The 16940-nt window shown below is 42.1% G+C and overlaps 1 long non-coding RNA gene across 1 annotated transcript; it reads right to left on the bottom strand.

Annotated features, from left to right (window-relative positions):
* Window positions 1–637: 637 nt before the first annotated feature.
* LOC143934140 (uncharacterized) lies at window positions 638–8201 on the bottom strand. Its single transcript, XR_013263217.1, has 2 exons — window positions 7642–8201; window positions 638–2226 (listed from the first exon to the last, which is right to left on the bottom strand). It is a non-coding gene; the product is annotated as an uncharacterized LOC143934140 (long non-coding RNA).
* Between the last annotated feature and the right edge of the window lie 8739 nt (window positions 8202–16940).

The raw sequence follows: 16940 nt of genomic DNA on the forward strand, positions 1-16940 counted from the left end.
CCAGGCCCGGAGATATCAATAAGTGAAACAGGAAACTGGTTTGCTATGTTCACTTGTAATACCTCTTTATTCAATGCCAGATGCCGGCTTATATGTTGTCTAGGGATAACAAGGGAGGAGTTTCTGAAGTGTTACACGTATACAGAAGAAATAGCTTCAGTCAATATTTTACTTATTAGCTGATGCCATGAGCCAAATTTTTACATCATCTTTACTACAAAATATATGTATTCTTGAACAGATGTCGTTATCTTATCTAAAACAAACGTAAGCCTGAGCTAAGTCAAACTCCACAGTCTTAATATATATATGTCAAAATGACCTCGAGAACATTTCTATAGATAACACTTAGAAACATGTGTGAGTTTCATATCTGAATTCAAGAGTGGTCATGTAACACAAAAAATCTAATACAAAATGGAGTCTATCTTGCTATCGTTCCTTACAGTTCCCCTCTTTGAGACATTTATATGACTCACTACCTTTCACAGTTATGTAATCTTTCTTCTATCATAATACATACTAAGATAAACTCTATTTGCAGCAGCAGGATCAGGGGTTCGGGATGCCTTAACAATTATGCACATTATAAGCTTATAACAGGCATATAGGAACAAAACAAAAAGAATAATCATAGTTATAGTTATGGCAGCACTTTTTAACCATGTAAGTATTCCTATTCCAGAACTTAGGTTTGCAAAAGGATCCCATGTCTTAGCAATGTTTCTAGCTTCATCTTGTAATTTGCTTACTTCTTTCCGGTGTTGTGCAATTATATCATAGTAATCCGGTACCTCAATACTTGTGTTATGAAACCAGGTACAACACTCATAATCTTCTGTGTTTTCACATATCCCTGTTAAAGCAGCACTCATGCTTTCTATGGCTAACTCGTGTAGTTCTAATTGTTTTCTAATTGCCCTAGTTTCTATATTTAATTTAGTAATATCCTCAGAATTCTTTTCCATTACTTCATCAATGATTCCAGTGTATTTATTCAACCTTTTCATGAAGTCTATTCCCCACCCAGTCCATGAGGGGAACCAAGCCCATGCCATATCTTTTTCAAGAAATAACTCCCTTTTATTGCGGTGTTTGAGGGGGTACCTGGGATGCATGCTAGCTTCAAGGAGGTGTCTTCCCTTGCTATCTCCTACTACGCCCATGATGGGAACTAGGGCTGCGAGATAACACCATCCTTGGGGCTCAGTGGGGATCCAAGGGTGACAGATTTTTCCACAACAAATATAAATACTGTTTCCTAGAGCTAAAGATCGTTTGTTGAATATTGTCATCATTTCATCAGAAAGACTGGAAAAGGTTAAACTCGACAATAATTGTCTTACTGTGGAACTGGAACTGGAGCTAAGAAAGTTTAACAGAGTGGTGTTTAGGTCAGATTCTGAAGTGTGAAAGAAAGGACTTTCAATTGATGTCATTGAAAAGTTAATGTTAGCTTGTTGGCAAACTTCAGCTCCGTTTGTGGAGTTTCCCAACCTAAAACACCAGTCTGGGAAATGACTTCTACCAATAATCTGGAAAGTAAGGGTATTATTTGAAAGCATTCTTGTGACAGTTGTAAGAACGACAGGAGGAGTGCCATTAAGGAGAGGGGTGAAGTTTAGAGGTACTGCCATTAAGGGGATCCTAGCCGTGCTAGGATGGAGTTTACTACATATCCAACATTTTTCAAATCCAGACTTCTGGGCGTAGCTATATTTAAACTTCAATAATAACATTTTATCGGTAAAACTTTCTGAGTATTCATTTCTCTTGTGTCTGTCATGTGTGTTATTCATATTATTCTGTTGTAGAGTGTTAGAGGCTCCACAAATACTCTTTATGGGTCCCAAATCTTCAGGATGATAAATACAGTTAGTTATCAGCAAAGTTGGCAGGAACACAATCAGGGCAGCCCAGCATAAGAGGCACAAGGCCTTCCCAGAAGTCAGTGGTGAAATAAGCAAAGTCATCTTGTTCAGAGTCTTGACTATCTGCTTCACTTCTCTGTGCTTTATCTTTGTCTTTGCCTTGCTTCTTAGGTTCCTGGTTGACCTTCTTTACACGACTTGCATGAATCCAGGCCTGTTGTCCCTCTACCAGAATAGCTGTGCGGGTAACTGCGATCACTGTGGTTGGGGGTCCAAAGGGATACTCCTGTTTCTTGGTGCGTTTCAATTGCTGGACCACCACGGTGTCACCCACCTGAAAAGGGTGTGTAGGTTCCTGTGAAGAAGGAGAGGTGCGAGCAACGTTCCTTTCAACTTGATCCAAAGTTTCAATAAGTTTTTTTACATATTCTTCCTGAATAAGATCTAGGTCCCCTCTTTCTATCATAAGTGGCTGTCTGGCCCATGGGGTGGGGAATGGCCTACCCATTAAGACTTCAAAAGGAGAGTATCCTGTCTTTTTAGAGGGTGTCATTCTTATCTCGGCTAGTACAGCTGGGAGGACCTTCTTCCAATTTGCATACGTACCTCCAGTGGCCTTCCTGATCTTATCCTTAATGGTTCTGTTCATCCTTTCCACTATACCTGAACTCTGGGGGTGGTAAGGAATATGAAATTTCCATTCTATTTTCAGTGTTTTTACCAGGTCTTGACAAACTTTGGCCACAAATGCAGGACCATTGTCAGAATTGATCTGTAGTGGGCAACCCCACCTTGGAATAATTTCTTGTATCAGAATCCTCACTACTGTTTGTGCATCTTCATTTGTAGTTACAAATATCTCCAACCATCTTGAAAATACGTCCAAAATAACGAGCAAGTATTCTTGTCTTTTACCTAGTTTGGGCATGTGTGTAAAATCTATCTGCAGGTGAGTGAATGGTGTAGATGGATATATCAGATGTTCATGTTTTACTTTGTGAGGGTTCCTAGGGTTATTCCGAATGCATGTGATGCATCTGGAAACATATGCCTTTACAAGAGAGGGAAGACCTGGAATGTAAAAATCCTTATCCAAAAGTTCACATGTGACTTTCCACCCTCTGTGACCTATCCCATGGTATTGTGAAATAAAAATGGGTGCGCTGGCTACAGGGATACATGGTCTCCCCTCTTGGCAGACAAGGTCAGTTTCTGGGCTTGTCTGCACACCTGCTGAGTTCCATTGCTGGATGTCTTGGTCTGTGGCATATGCTTGGAGGTCACGCAATGTTTGATCCAAAAGAGGAATTTCTGGTGAGAGTAATGGCATTTGTGTGTTTGCAGGCTGTGTGAATGCTGCTTCTCTTGCTGCTTTGTCAGCTAAGGCGTTGCCTTTGGCTATGTCATCCTGTTGCCCTGTATGTGCCCTACAGTGTAATATAGCTATGGACCTTGGCAATTGTATAGCTTCTAGCAAACTTGTGACAAGAGTGGAGTGTGAGATGGATTTACCATCTGCTGCTATGTAGCCCCGCCTTTTCCATATAACTCCAAAATCGTGTGCAACGCCGTAAGCGTACTTGGAGTCTGTGTAAATGTTGACATCCTGCTCTTCAAAAAGCTGACAAGCTCTAGTAAGAGCTATAAGTTCTGCAGCTTGTGCTGATTGGAATGGGACAGGGTTTGCTTCCAGTATTTTATCAGGCAGCTGAACAACAGCATACCCTGCATGGTATGTATTATCATTTGGTCTTGAACAAGACCCATCCACGAAGACATTCTGTGCTCCAAGGAGAGCAGTGGAAGACATGTCTGGTCTCGGGGATGTGTCTTGGTAGATGAGGTCCATGCATTCATGTTGAGGCACTACCTCATCTTCTTCACCTTTCAAGCCTAGCAAGGCATTTAGGATTGGAACTAGGCCAGAAGTGGGAGAGGCATATTTTATCTCAAGTTTTGGGTTAGAAAGTAAAATGACTTCATAACCGCTCAGCCTCTGGGCTGACATGTGCTGGGTATGGATGTTTTTTAGTAGGATGGATACATTGTGAGTGGTATGCAGTGTGGTGGCATGTCCTAGAGTGAATGATGTAGCCAATTCCACGACCATCGCACACGACGCAAGAGCTCTGAGACATGCGGGCATGCCCTGTACTGGCATAGGCACAACCTTTGAAAAAAACGCAATAGGGCGGAGTTTGCCCCCATGCTCCTGGGCCAGGACCCCCGCCATAGTTTTACAATTGTCCCTTGCAAACAAGTGAAACATTTTCCCATATTCAGGTAGTCCAAGTCCAGGAGCTGTGACCATTGCAGTTTTAAGATACACAAAAGCATTGTACATTTCATCATTCCATTTCACACAATCTGGCATGTCAGTACCTGTGGCTTGCCTCAGGAGATTATCATAGTAGGAACAATCAGGTATCCATTGGCGGCAGTAACCAATCATACCAAGAAAGGATAGCATGTCCTTCTTAGTAAGTGGGCGGGGCAGACCCACGAGAGCCTCAGCTCTCTTGTGACTGATTTTCCTTTCTCCTTTGGAGAGTACAAAACCAAGGTATTCAACAGTTTCCTGACACCATTGTAGTTTTTTCTTAGAAACCTTGTGACCATTGTCTGCTAACCAATTTAACAGATCTAAACCATCATTTTTACATGCTTTCTGGCTTGGACTACACAACAACAAATCATCAACATATTGAAGTAGGACGGAACCATGGCGGGGTGCCCAGGACCGCAGGGTTGCTTGGAGGGCCACTGTATATACTACAGGGGAGTCTACATATCCCATGGGCATTCGACACCACGTCATTTGCCTTTTTCTGAAACTGAACGAGAAAATAGGTTGTGTCTCTTCGTCAACAGAAACTGAAAAAAATGCATTACAAAGGTCAATGACCGAAAAATACTCTGCATCGGATGGTATGGAGGTTAGGAGTGATGGCACGTCAGGCACTATGGGAGCAATGGGTACCACTAGGTTGTTTATAGCTCTGAGGTCTTGTACAAACCTGTAAGAGCCATCCGGCTTCTTTACTGGGTTAATGGGGGTGTTGTATGGTGAGAGTATCTCTTTAAGAATTCCTTGCTGCAGGAACCTTTCTACCATTGGAGCAACTCCTTCCTCTTTTTCTTTTGAAATGGGGTATTGTTTGTGATAAACCGGCTGTGCCCACGATTTTAAAGTTGCCTTGTATGGGGTACAAGAAATAAGACCTACATCCAAGGAGCTTTTAGACCATACCGGATCATCTGGTGGAGGGAGATCACTATCCTCAGTGTAATATATTGGTATTACCTTGGAGTGTACGAAGTGGTCATTTTCAGTGTTATACCCAATCTTCCCATCAAATCTCTTCCCAAGAGGTTCACGGGACAGTTTGGTATAATCCTGAAACAATGATGCAAGACTGTTGCACCTTCCCCTTCACCATCACTTACTGGTAAAGGCGGTGTTTTGTATGTTTTGGTAAGTATCCCATTAATTCCCATAGAAGGTTCAGCAATTTTGGTCTCACCTCTGTAGTAGTCCTCACTGAGGGTGCTCCGAGTCGCTCCTGAATCGGTTAAAAACGGAACAGGCCTATATTTAACATATAAGGTCACAATTGGTTGCTCATTGTAAGAGTGTGAGATCAAGGGAAATGCTGGGATACTACCTTCTGGGCAGCTTCATTTCAGTTGTTGTTGATTCCACTGTATAGGGAATCGGGGACCCTGTTGTTTTGGGGCAACATGATTCTGTTGGCTAGATTGGGGTCCCTGTGTATGCATTTGATCTTGATCTTGAGTATTCGGGTCATTCCATTCATAAGGACATTGATTTCTCCAGTGCCCCTCCTGCCCACAGTTAAAACAACATGTGCGTGACTGCTGGGGGGGTTTGGAAAAACCATGCCCTTTCCCTCTTATTTTTCCTCTTCCTCTGCCTCTACTTCCACTGTCCCATTGTCCACCATTAACTTGGGGAGGCTGGGCTTGCACTCCACCCTGATAATGGGTACTCACTGCTTTCTCTTTTATTACATCGAAACACCCTGCTGCTTCTTTCTGTATTAAAGTTTCCTGAAATTGGTCAATCGTCTGTGTGGTCCATTCCGATATCATCTGTTTGACCACCAAGGCGAACTGGGGTTTTAGATTATTCATATAAGTTTGAATAAACAAAGCTCCCACATCAGTAGTTGTAGCTAATCCAGCTTCTGTTGTCCAATTTTCATGAAACCTTTTCCAGAACTCAACTACAGTCTCTCCTGACTTTTGTTTGCATGCTATGGCAGTAGGGAGGGAACTTTTATTTTTAAATACTCTCATCATTTCAGTCTCTAATTCCGTCCACATGGTGTCCCTACCTGGTACTGTGTTTAACCCATATGTTCCCGCATTTCTAGTGTCAATAGTGTTTATAGTTGCAACATTTGCCCAGTTCCAGGAACTGGTGTGTCCTATGATGCCATCAATGATAAGACGCATATCTTCCTGTGTGTAATTTCTACCCTTACAGGCCTTTTTTAAGTAAGTTAAAGTACCTCCTGCAGAGGCGGTGGGTTTGGGGCAATGTTTTACTATCCTGTCAATGTCCTCAATGTCCATTGCCTTTTTCAATATTTCATTTCCAATGGTCATGAAAGGCGCTTGAAGATTAGGGTTACAATATACAGCTCCACTCTTTGTTTTAGGGGGACTGAATATTCTATCCCTATCAGCGTTTTCCTGTTCTTCCTCCTGCTCTTGGCCAGGTGGTGAAACTACCTCTCCTATAGCTCCCTGATCTTCTGGTTCAGTTACCTCGACTTGGGCTCCCGCTTCTCTCCTATGTGGGTGCTGTCTATCTTGTTGTGGAGCAGGAACGATCTGCTGTTGTGGTTGTGGAGCGGGAGGGACTTGCCGTTGTCTGGTTGCATAATGTCCAGCCAGAAGATCAATATCTTCCTTTGCTAAACTTGGATAGACATGTACATATGCGGGTGGAGGATGACTGACTATTGGCAGGGATGGGGCTGTTGGGGCAGGAAACTCTCTTTTTATCGGCTTCTTCTCTGTTTCTGGTCATAATCTTCCTTACTTAGACATTTGGTGGGCTTTTTCTGTTTCTTATTTTCCCTCTCAAACCAATATGGGGCGTATTTTAACCAGTTCTCCCCTCCCTTTTCCATATAATCCATATCCCATTGAGGATCCCCAGGGTACCAAGGGAAAGTTCTCTTATCTCCTAAACACAATCCTTTAATCATATCCATATGAAAATTATCATTGTTACCATTCCGGGAAAAGGGGTCTACACTGTGCATGGTTTCGGTCCATCCCGCTAAATTTGAAACCCATGGGACTATAAATTCATAATTAGTACCACAAACTCTGGCTACAAAATCTTTACATGTTTCTCCTGGGTTGGGAAGAGGGGGAGGATCTTCTTTACCTTGTTTCTGACCCATATTGACAGTGGGAGCCGACTGTTTTACCACGCAGCCTTCTGACCCACACAACAGATAATCTTATAGTTTTTAAGCAATAGAAAGAATAAGCAAAAGATTTTGGGGTCACCGGAGTCTATTTCCTCATTAACCTTCTCATATTTCTTCCCAAAAGAAATGTATCTATATATGTGTATGCAGTACTGCTTATCTTTGTGGATTTCCCAAAAACCCTCCAATATTAACCTCTGGCGTGATCCTATCCCCTACTAATTTACGGGTCTAGAAAAACATTAAATCAGAGCTGGGGTAAGGAATATTTTGTCAATAAAGACAAATTAAAAACTTACCCTTAAGCTGATGTTTGCTTAATGTTTTCTAATCCCGGACGAGCCCCCAGTTGTAGGGAAATTCAGCTTCTAGGACCACCCAGATAGGTTCAGGTAATGCAGGAAGACTTCCGTAGACCCCCAGGCCCGGAGATATCAATAAGTGAAACAGGAAACTGGTTTGCTATGTTCACTTGTAATACCTCTTTATTCAATGCCAGATGCCGGCTTATATGTTGTCTAGGGATAACAAGGGAGGAGTTTCTGAAGTGTTACACGTATACAGAAGAAATAGCTTCAGTCAATATTTTACTTATTAGCTGATGCCATGAGCCAAATTTTTACATCATCTTTACTACAAAATATATGTATTCTTGAACAGATGTCGTTATCTTATCTAAAACAAACGTAAGCCTGAGCTAAGTCAAACTCCACAGTCTTAATATATATATGTCAAAATGACCTCGAGAACATTTCTATAGATAACACTTAGAAACATGTGTGAGTTTCATATCTGAATTCAAGAGTGGTCATGTAACACATAAAATCTAATACAAAATGGAGTCTATCTTGCTATCGTTCCTTACACTTAGTTTCCCTTTTTATATCAGTTTCCCCTCTTACATCAATTCCCCCTTGCAATATTGCCTTCCTTACATCAGAGTCCCTCCTTACATCAGAGTGCCCCCTCCTCCTCCTACATCAGTTTGCCCCATGTGGGGGAGCCTGTGTGGACATGTACTTACAGAGCTCCAGTTCAGCCCAGGGGGATCTTCTGTCTCCCAGGCACATTTCCCCCACCTGGTCCTGCTTGCACAGGATCTTGTGAATCCTCTAACACTTCAAGGTCCATGGGGAAAGACCATTGACGCTGCCTGCCTCCTGCATACTCTGCACTGGCCCCCCTCTCCTACTGCTCCACTCCCTCTCTGAGCGCCTGATGACATACAGGCCCACTCAGGGCTCGAGTCCTGCGGGAACGCATGGGAACGGCGTCCCTGCACTTTTTTCACAGCAGGAACGCCAATCTCTTTGCAGGACTAGAGCCGCCCGAGCCGATCCGTCAGAATATACAGATCAGGTAAAAGAATACCAACAGGGCGGTTGAGCAGAAGACGATTAGTGGATCAAATTGTGTTCACCCACAGTGGCCACACATGGGTCGAAATTTGACCAATCCCTGCTGAACGGAAAGAATTCCGATCCATCTATGGGCAGCTTTAAACTCCCATTCTTCAAGTCTGCACTTGGAGTGACTCAACTCTGCTTCCTGACTAACGTAAGAACTGTAACAAATGTTTTCTGGTACTGCCTAAACATCTGTCCTAGTATTTCAATAATTCCTGCGTTCTATCTTTCCCCCCATCTTAGCAGCCACTTCAGGCACTCAACTTTTCAAGATTAATCTGACATGTCTGGTGTGCAGGAAACATTAGGTATTTAGAGTTGTTAGTCATTTAGAATGTCAGGCAACTTTGTATTTTGAAGCATTCCTTTAATATACAAGATATTCAAACATAAAACAAACTATATTTACACTTTGTCAGGGGACAGCCAGCATTAATTCTGATTTTCAGGCTGACATCTTCCAATTACAGCTGGCTATCCTACATGTTAAAAGAAAACTCCACCTACATTAAAATACAGCGGACATAATATAAATATTACAAGGGCTTTTTTGGAATGCCACATTACTAAAAATGACCTTTCTAAATAAACCATTTTATAAAATGTCCTTCTGGTTTATTCAGTGGCCATCTGATTTTCTAAAACTGCAAAGAATATCAAATTAGTTATATGTATATATAACTTTGTCTGATAAATCAAATGTAGACCAGGAATAAATAAAATAAAATAAAATAAATAAAAATTAAATATAAACTCTCAAAACTATAATATTTCAATATTGCTTGAAAAAGTGAACCTCCAATGACCATTGAACACATATATAAAGAAAAAAAAAGAAACGAATATAAACGTGATTATCAGTCCATATCAGCCCTGTTAGGCAGGCAATCCAAAATCCAGTGCTGTAAGAACCACAATAAAGTGAATATAAATGAAGTTCTTTCCAATATAAAGTGAAGTGCTGTGTGAGAATTAACACAACACTTTAATTTAGATTGGAAAGAACTTCATTTAAATTCACTTTATTGTGGTTCTTACAGCACTGGATTTTGGATTGCCTGCCTAACAGGGCTGATATGGACTGATTATCATGTTTATATTCTTTTCCTTATATATTTTTCTTTTTATGTTGAACATCACGCCGTCACTTTATAGATTTATTGGGATTTAGCGCCACACTATCCTTGGTTTAACAAAGAATATCAAATGTTGCTTCCTTGTAACAGAGGACACTAAAGCAATATTGGGGCGTGTTCTGTACACTGAAGATTAGCCTTTCCATCCTGTTCTGGTGTCCATTTCAACAATGAGATTTTCTATCATTTCTGCCCTGGTTACAGGAATTGAGGGGTAAATAGACATCCAGGGTCCCAATTCTTCTCTGCTGTATCCAAAAAAAAAAAAAGAAAGAAATTATAACTGGATTTCTGCTTTTGAGCTTTTCGTTTGTACTCACTGAGCTTACCTCTCTAATTTTCATACTGGCATGTCTTCTAAATCTTGTACAGTAAAACCTTGGATTGAGAGTAACTTGGTTTGAGAGCGTTTTGCAAGGCAAGCATTTTTTTTTTTTTTTTTTTTTTTTATGTTTCAATATTTTTATTGAAGGTTTACAATACAGAACAAACAAAATTCTCATCCATGTGGTTAAGTATTACATCTAGTACAGTGCACAATTGAGTAATTCACCGGTCCTTTCTTGGAACTCTCTTTCTATAGCCTTACAATTTCTACAACACCATCTCGTGACCACCACAGCAACCAGAATTTTTTTTAATACATTTTGACTTGATATACAAGCAATGTCTTGATATACAAGTAGCGCCATGTCACAACTAAGTATAAAAGAGTCGTCTCTAATGCCGCGTACACACGATCAAATTGTCCGGCGTACTTAGTCTGCCGAAACGCATTTCACCGGACAATTCGATCGTGTGTGGGCTTCAGCGGACTTTTCCAGCGTAAAGTCCGGCGGACTTAGAAAGTATTTTTGCAGTCCAATCTTTCCGCCGGACTTGGGTTTCAGCAAACAATACATTCGTGAGTGTGCTAGTCCGGCGGACTAAGAATGACGCATGCTCAGAAGCAAGTACAAAAGGGAAGCTATTGGCTACTGGCTATCAAACTTCCTTTTTCTAGTCCCGTCATACGTGCTGTACGTCATCGCGCTAGCAAACGCCAGACTTTCTGTGTGTCCGTGTGTGGCCAAGTCCGTTCGGTAGAAAATCCGCCGGACTATCCACCGGATTGTTTGCTGGACTAAGTACGCCGGACAATTCGCTCGTGTGTACGCGGCATAAATGCCGGTTCACACTACAGCGACTTGGGATTTGACTTGTAAGTCCTCAAGTTGCTCCAAGTTGCTGCACATAAGAAATGCCATAGAAGTAAATGAAAGCCATCTTAATGTACACTACTGAAGTTGCTCCGACATCAGAAAAGGTTTCTGTACTACTTCAAGGCGACTTCTAGGCAACTTGTACCCATAGATTTCAATGGAGGCTGCCTACAAGTCGGATCTCCATCTATATTAAAGCGACTTTACAGGAAAAAGAAAATAATTTACCCAGGTACTTTCCACATTTACCCAGGCAACCCCCTCCCTCCCACAGAGCTGGTTATTCTGTGATTGGCCACAGCCAAAGTCACCTGTCCTGGAGGCAACTTTAAGTCACCTCAAAGTCACGCTGAAGTCGCCTCCAAATCGCCTTGAAAATTCGCTCTGTAAGTCGGGTTACATTTAATGAAGGTACAACATATTGCTACACTTAGAGGCACCTCTCTTCTTTTTAATACTATGTAGCTCCTGCTGGATTTTGCTTCTAATCACCTTGTGGAGGCTTACACAACCTGGTCACATTGCTATATTCTTTTTATAAGGACTATAAACTGAAGGACCTATGAATAAATGGTTGTGGAACGAATCATCTGAGTTTCCATTATTTCTTATGGGGAAATTTGCTTTGATATACAAGTGCTTTGGATTACAAGCATGTTTCTTAAACGAATTATGCTCGCAATCCAAGGTTTTACTGTATTTCAGTCTGTAGCTGTCTGATTGGATTTAAATCTATTCAACTTAAATCCAATCAGGCAGGTCTTTGCACTTTCTAATGGACATTGTACAATTGTGTTGTAATGTATGTGGCCAATGTGTTTCTATGTTGTAGCACCACTCTCACCTATAGCCCAGTGCAAACACACTATGAGTTACCAGTTCACTGCCCTATTCTACATATTGCCTGGAGCTAGCAAAGAAATGACTCATGCAATATAATATTTGTAAGCATGAAAAAACTCTGTTGGCTTTATGACGCATCACCTTAGTGCAACAAGAGGAAGTGACAAGCTTCTCTGAGTCATTTTCCTGGGCTGGACATCCCATGGGCCTGGTAGCAACTAGTGCCCGTGGGATTCCTGTTACAATGACCCAGGGCACTTTTCATCCAAACAGATAGAGCTTCCTTTTGGTGGTATTTGATCACCACTGGGTTTTTTTATTTTTTGCAAAATAAATGAAAAAATACCACATTTTTTTAAGTGCATTTTTCTCTTTGTTTCTGTTATACAATTTTGCTAAATAAATAATCTTTCTTCATAAATTAAGGTCAAAATGTATTCTGCTAAATTTTTTGATGAGAATAACCCAAAACAGTGTTTATTATTTAGTCTGTAGGAAAGTTATAGCGTCCACAAAAATGGTATAAATCTGAAATTCGATCAATCCTGATGTACTGACAACCTATCTCATTTCTTGAGGCCCAAAAATGCCAGGACAGTAAAAATATCCCCCAAATTACCCCTTTTTTGAAAAAAGATGACAGTCCATGAAATTTAGTAAGAGGCATGGCTAGTTTTTTGAAGTTGTAATTTTTGTCACAATTATTTGGAAAATTAAGTAAAAATTCAAATTTTCTTCTTTCTACATACTGTCCGCAGTGTAGTACAGCATTATAATATAACTGGTGTGGCCTCATGGACACTGACTGGTGACAGTATGTAAAAAAAAAAAAAAAAAAAGTTTTTAATTTTTTTTTCTTTTGTATTACATTTATTTTCTTTTTTTCTAAAAAAAAAAAATTCTAACACACCATGACTAGAGCAATACAATAACATTGTACTACTCTGGGGAAGTGATCAGTATTTATTTTCTTTTTTTACACATTATGGTTGCTTATACTAGTGAATTTCATTGGTAGCAACTATTTTTACTGAATGAAACTGGTACATTCAGCATGTTTTGTTGTGATTAGCTGTGATTGGTCAAATCTAATCACATGGTACATGTGAGCTATGATTGGTCCTGTCTGTACCATGTGATCACTGTGACCACAACACAATTGTATGCAATTGATGGCATTAAAGGAAGCCATCCATTGATTACAATTGTCATGAGATCTGCTGTGATTGGTCATCGGCTGTGTCTGGACACAGCCAGTGACAGATTTTGCCACTGCGTGGCCCCGCGAGTGGTGTGTTCAGGGAGGACGTCACATAATGTTGTGGTGTCTGGATGATCTGGGTATGTGTTAAGTACCAACTGGTGTTCACCAGAGCTTCTGATGGTGGGAACAAACCAGAAACCCTAGTGGTCCCTGGTTTTCTTTGCTGCAAACTGGCACCAGGTCGCTACACTCAGTATCACCTCACCAAGGGGTTGATGGGATAGAACAGCTATGGTAAGAACACTGTTCATAACGTGAAAGACAAGAGAATAGTTGGGTCCAGACAGAGGTCATGGCAGGTGGCAAACCAAAGAGCAGTCAGGTAGTCAGGCCCAGGCAGGCAGCAGGTAAAAGAGTAATCAGATCCAGGCAGCAGGGCCACCATCAGGGGGGACAGCCGATACAACTGTAAGGGGCTCGAGCAGCTGGAGGCACCCAACCAGGCCAGGAGAAGGCAGGAGCAGATGAAGGGGAGCTGTGTTGTGAAATATAGAATTGACATCGGATTCGACAGCTTCTGCTGCTCTCTGTGTCACTGAGTGCAGACATTGAGCTCTTTACTGCCACCTCTGGCTACTATGTGCATGTGCACCCCTCGTGTGAGCTGCCTGTACTGTGTTCGGCTGCAGCTCTTCTGTGTCAGCAACATGTCAGCTTTGTGGAAACAAGAGCTGGGACTAGGTAGGAAGACCTAATTTACAAGTAGGGGCTGTGAAGTAAAAGGAGGGGGCTGTTTGTGTACAGGGAGGGGCCAGAGCTTTGTGTGTTTACAGATGTGTATATGTGGGGGGCTGACATATATACAGGTGTGAGGGGGCTGACATATATACAGATATGAGGGGGGTAACATATATACAGGAGGCTGGGCTGACATATATACAGGAGTGACGGGTGTTGACATATATACAGGGGTGAGGGGGGTTGACATAGAAATAGATGTGATGGGGATGCTAACATATATACAGGTGTGAGGGGGGCTGACATATATACAGGTGTGAGGGGGGCTGACATATATACAGGTGTGAGGGGGGCTGACATATATACAGGTGTGAGGGGGGGCTGACATCTATACAGGAGTGAGGGGGCTGACATATATACAGGAGTGAGGGGGGCTGACATATATATAGATGTGAAAGGGACCAATGTATATACAGGATTTGGGGGGGGGGGGCTGGGTGCGTACAGGTGTAAGGAGGGGGGCTGAGTCCATACAGGTGTAAGGGGGCTGAGCGCATACAGGTGTGAGGGGGCTGAACGCATACAGGTGTGAGGGGACTGAGAGTGCGTACAGGTGTGAGGGGGGGCTGAGTGCGGATTCGGTGAGCTGGCCTGTGGGCAGGCCCTGCGGAATGTTAGTGGTCAGGCTCATGGGGGCTGCCCTGCCAGGGGTCATGGCAGGAAGCAGGCAAGAGATTAGTCATGTCAATCTGGGTTGGCAACAAACAGGCAACTGGCAGGTAAGTATTATAGCTCTTTAGCTCTCAGACAGCTGACAATAGGTCACATGACCACCACTTCAAAGGATGGTTCTTAAATACCCTTCTGATCAGAGGACATGTGTCCTTTCTGGGAACTCTGAAAGTCCTGGGGGTAGTGGACATCTTGGTAATCCTGGAAATCCCAGCAGGGATGCTGCAAAGAATCCTGGAAGTCCTTGCAGGGATCCTGCAAGGAATCCTGGAAGAATCAGAGGTATCCTGTTAGTACTGTAACAGCATTATAGACATTAGGAAAAATAGGGTACCCCCTTAGGGAAAATGTATTATGAAATAGGGCTTACTGTCAGCAGTGTTTAAGGTTCATATTTCATAACACTGTTTTGGCCAACACAGTTAGATAGATAACTGAATGAGACAGTCGGGAAAGATGGCTGAGCTCACATGGATGTCATTGAGAGATTCTGGCACCTGGTAATGTTAAGCTGAGGAGCTAATGGTAAAGCCATATGGCGACCCTGACATTGATGAAGTGTCCGTGTGCTGAAGTCACCTCTCACAGGCCTTAAACAGAGGCGTCAGCTTTGTATGACCTCTAAACATGTCAGGCAGCACCAGCTACCAACAAAAATAAACTGCGAATGCAGCCGAGAAATATTGTATCAAAATGAACTGCTTAGCATTCGATCTTTCAATAAAAGCAAAACTTGTGTGTTGCTTCTTAGCTAATCAAACTGAATATGCATCCAGTATTATTGATTATATCTCATTCTTAATACACAAAGCTTTACAGAATATATATAACAATCACATTAGCCCCTGTTCTTGTTCTGCACTGTGTCTCTGTGTGGGAGCGGCCATCTTGTATAGGCAAGGCTTGGTTTCCCTGTGTCACAGATGCCCCTGAAGACCAGTGACCTGATAAGTCATCAGGAATTGTTAAAAAATGTATAAAAAAGGTTCATAAGGTCCAAAGAATGAAGTGGAGAACCATGAGAAGTATGATGAAATGAGGTTGAGTTTGGTCAGTAGTGACACCTGCAGAAACTGTTTAGGCTCGGTTCACACTGCTGCAACTTGGGATCTTACTTGTGAGACTCCAAGTTGCATGACATGACCAGTCAATGAGAGCCGTCTTAATTAGCACTACTGAAGTCACTCTGACATTAGAAAAGGTTTCAGTACTACTTCAAGAAGACTTCTATCCGACTTGTGCCATGTGATTTGGATCTGACATTACCCAGGCATTCCCTGAAAGTCACATCCAAAGTTGCATCAAAGTAGTACTTAAAGGGGTGTTCCAGCAGGATTTATTTATTTTTTTAAAGTCAGCAGCTAAAAAAAAGTAGCTGCTGACTTTTAATAAGGACACTTACCTTTCCAGGGCGCCCGCGATGTCGGCCGCCCGAGGCTGACCCGTCCCTTGGCTCTCGGGTCCCGACGCACCATCCTCACTAAGGGAAACAGGCAGTGGAGCCTTGCGACTTCACTGCCTGTTTCCTACTGCGCATGCATGCGGCGATTTGTGAATGGGACGAGCTTTGTTAGGAAACACACAGTTCCCAGAACACAGTGTGCCCCATTACCCAGAAGACAACGCGAGGAGGAGAGAAGACCGAAGATCACCGCGGAGTAGGAAGAGGCAGATTAGAAAGACTGCCTAGCAACAGGGGTTTATGGTAAGGTAAAAAATATTTTTAAAAAAATGTTATTTTATTTTTTTAAGAATATTAATGCTGTTTTTTTTTTATGGTGGCCCTCCACTTTAATTTACATCAATTCGCAAGGAAGTCATCTAGCAAAGTCGCACCGTAAGTCCCGCAACATTCAGGTCGCGTTAGTGTGAACCGAACATTAATCCCCCAGCAGTTGACAGCTTACTCCTTGTAGATGTCCATTAGTAATGGGTCCTCCACTCATCATCCAGAAGAACTATAATAGAGAAAAAAACTGCGTCACTACACAGACAACAGAGTCAACATCAACAACATCACTTCACCCTCCCTCCTTTTGTTGTGGCTTATTTTATATAGTTTGGGTCCCTTCATAAAAGAAAGGGGCAGTATATTTAATTTCTGTTCATTCAATTGGTTAGCCCAAGCTGTAGTGGCTGAGGTACATTTGTGTTTAAACCAATTGTAATTTTACAATTATATATAATAAGCATTATGTTTGGTTGGGCCAGGAGATGCAAATTTATCACTGTCAGGATGTATAGACATGGCCAGTGGTGTATTTAGGTTATGTGCTGCCCTGGCCTGACTAAACTCATGCACCCCTAATTTAAACACTACTCACCCCTTCCCATCAA

This window comes from Lithobates pipiens, unplaced genomic scaffold (genome assembly GCF_037356315.1).
Source record: "Lithobates pipiens isolate NorthernLeopardFrog02 unplaced genomic scaffold, aLitPip1_a1.2 Scaffold_27, whole genome shotgun sequence".
NCBI lineage: Eukaryota > Metazoa > Chordata > Amphibia > Anura > Ranidae > Lithobates > Lithobates pipiens.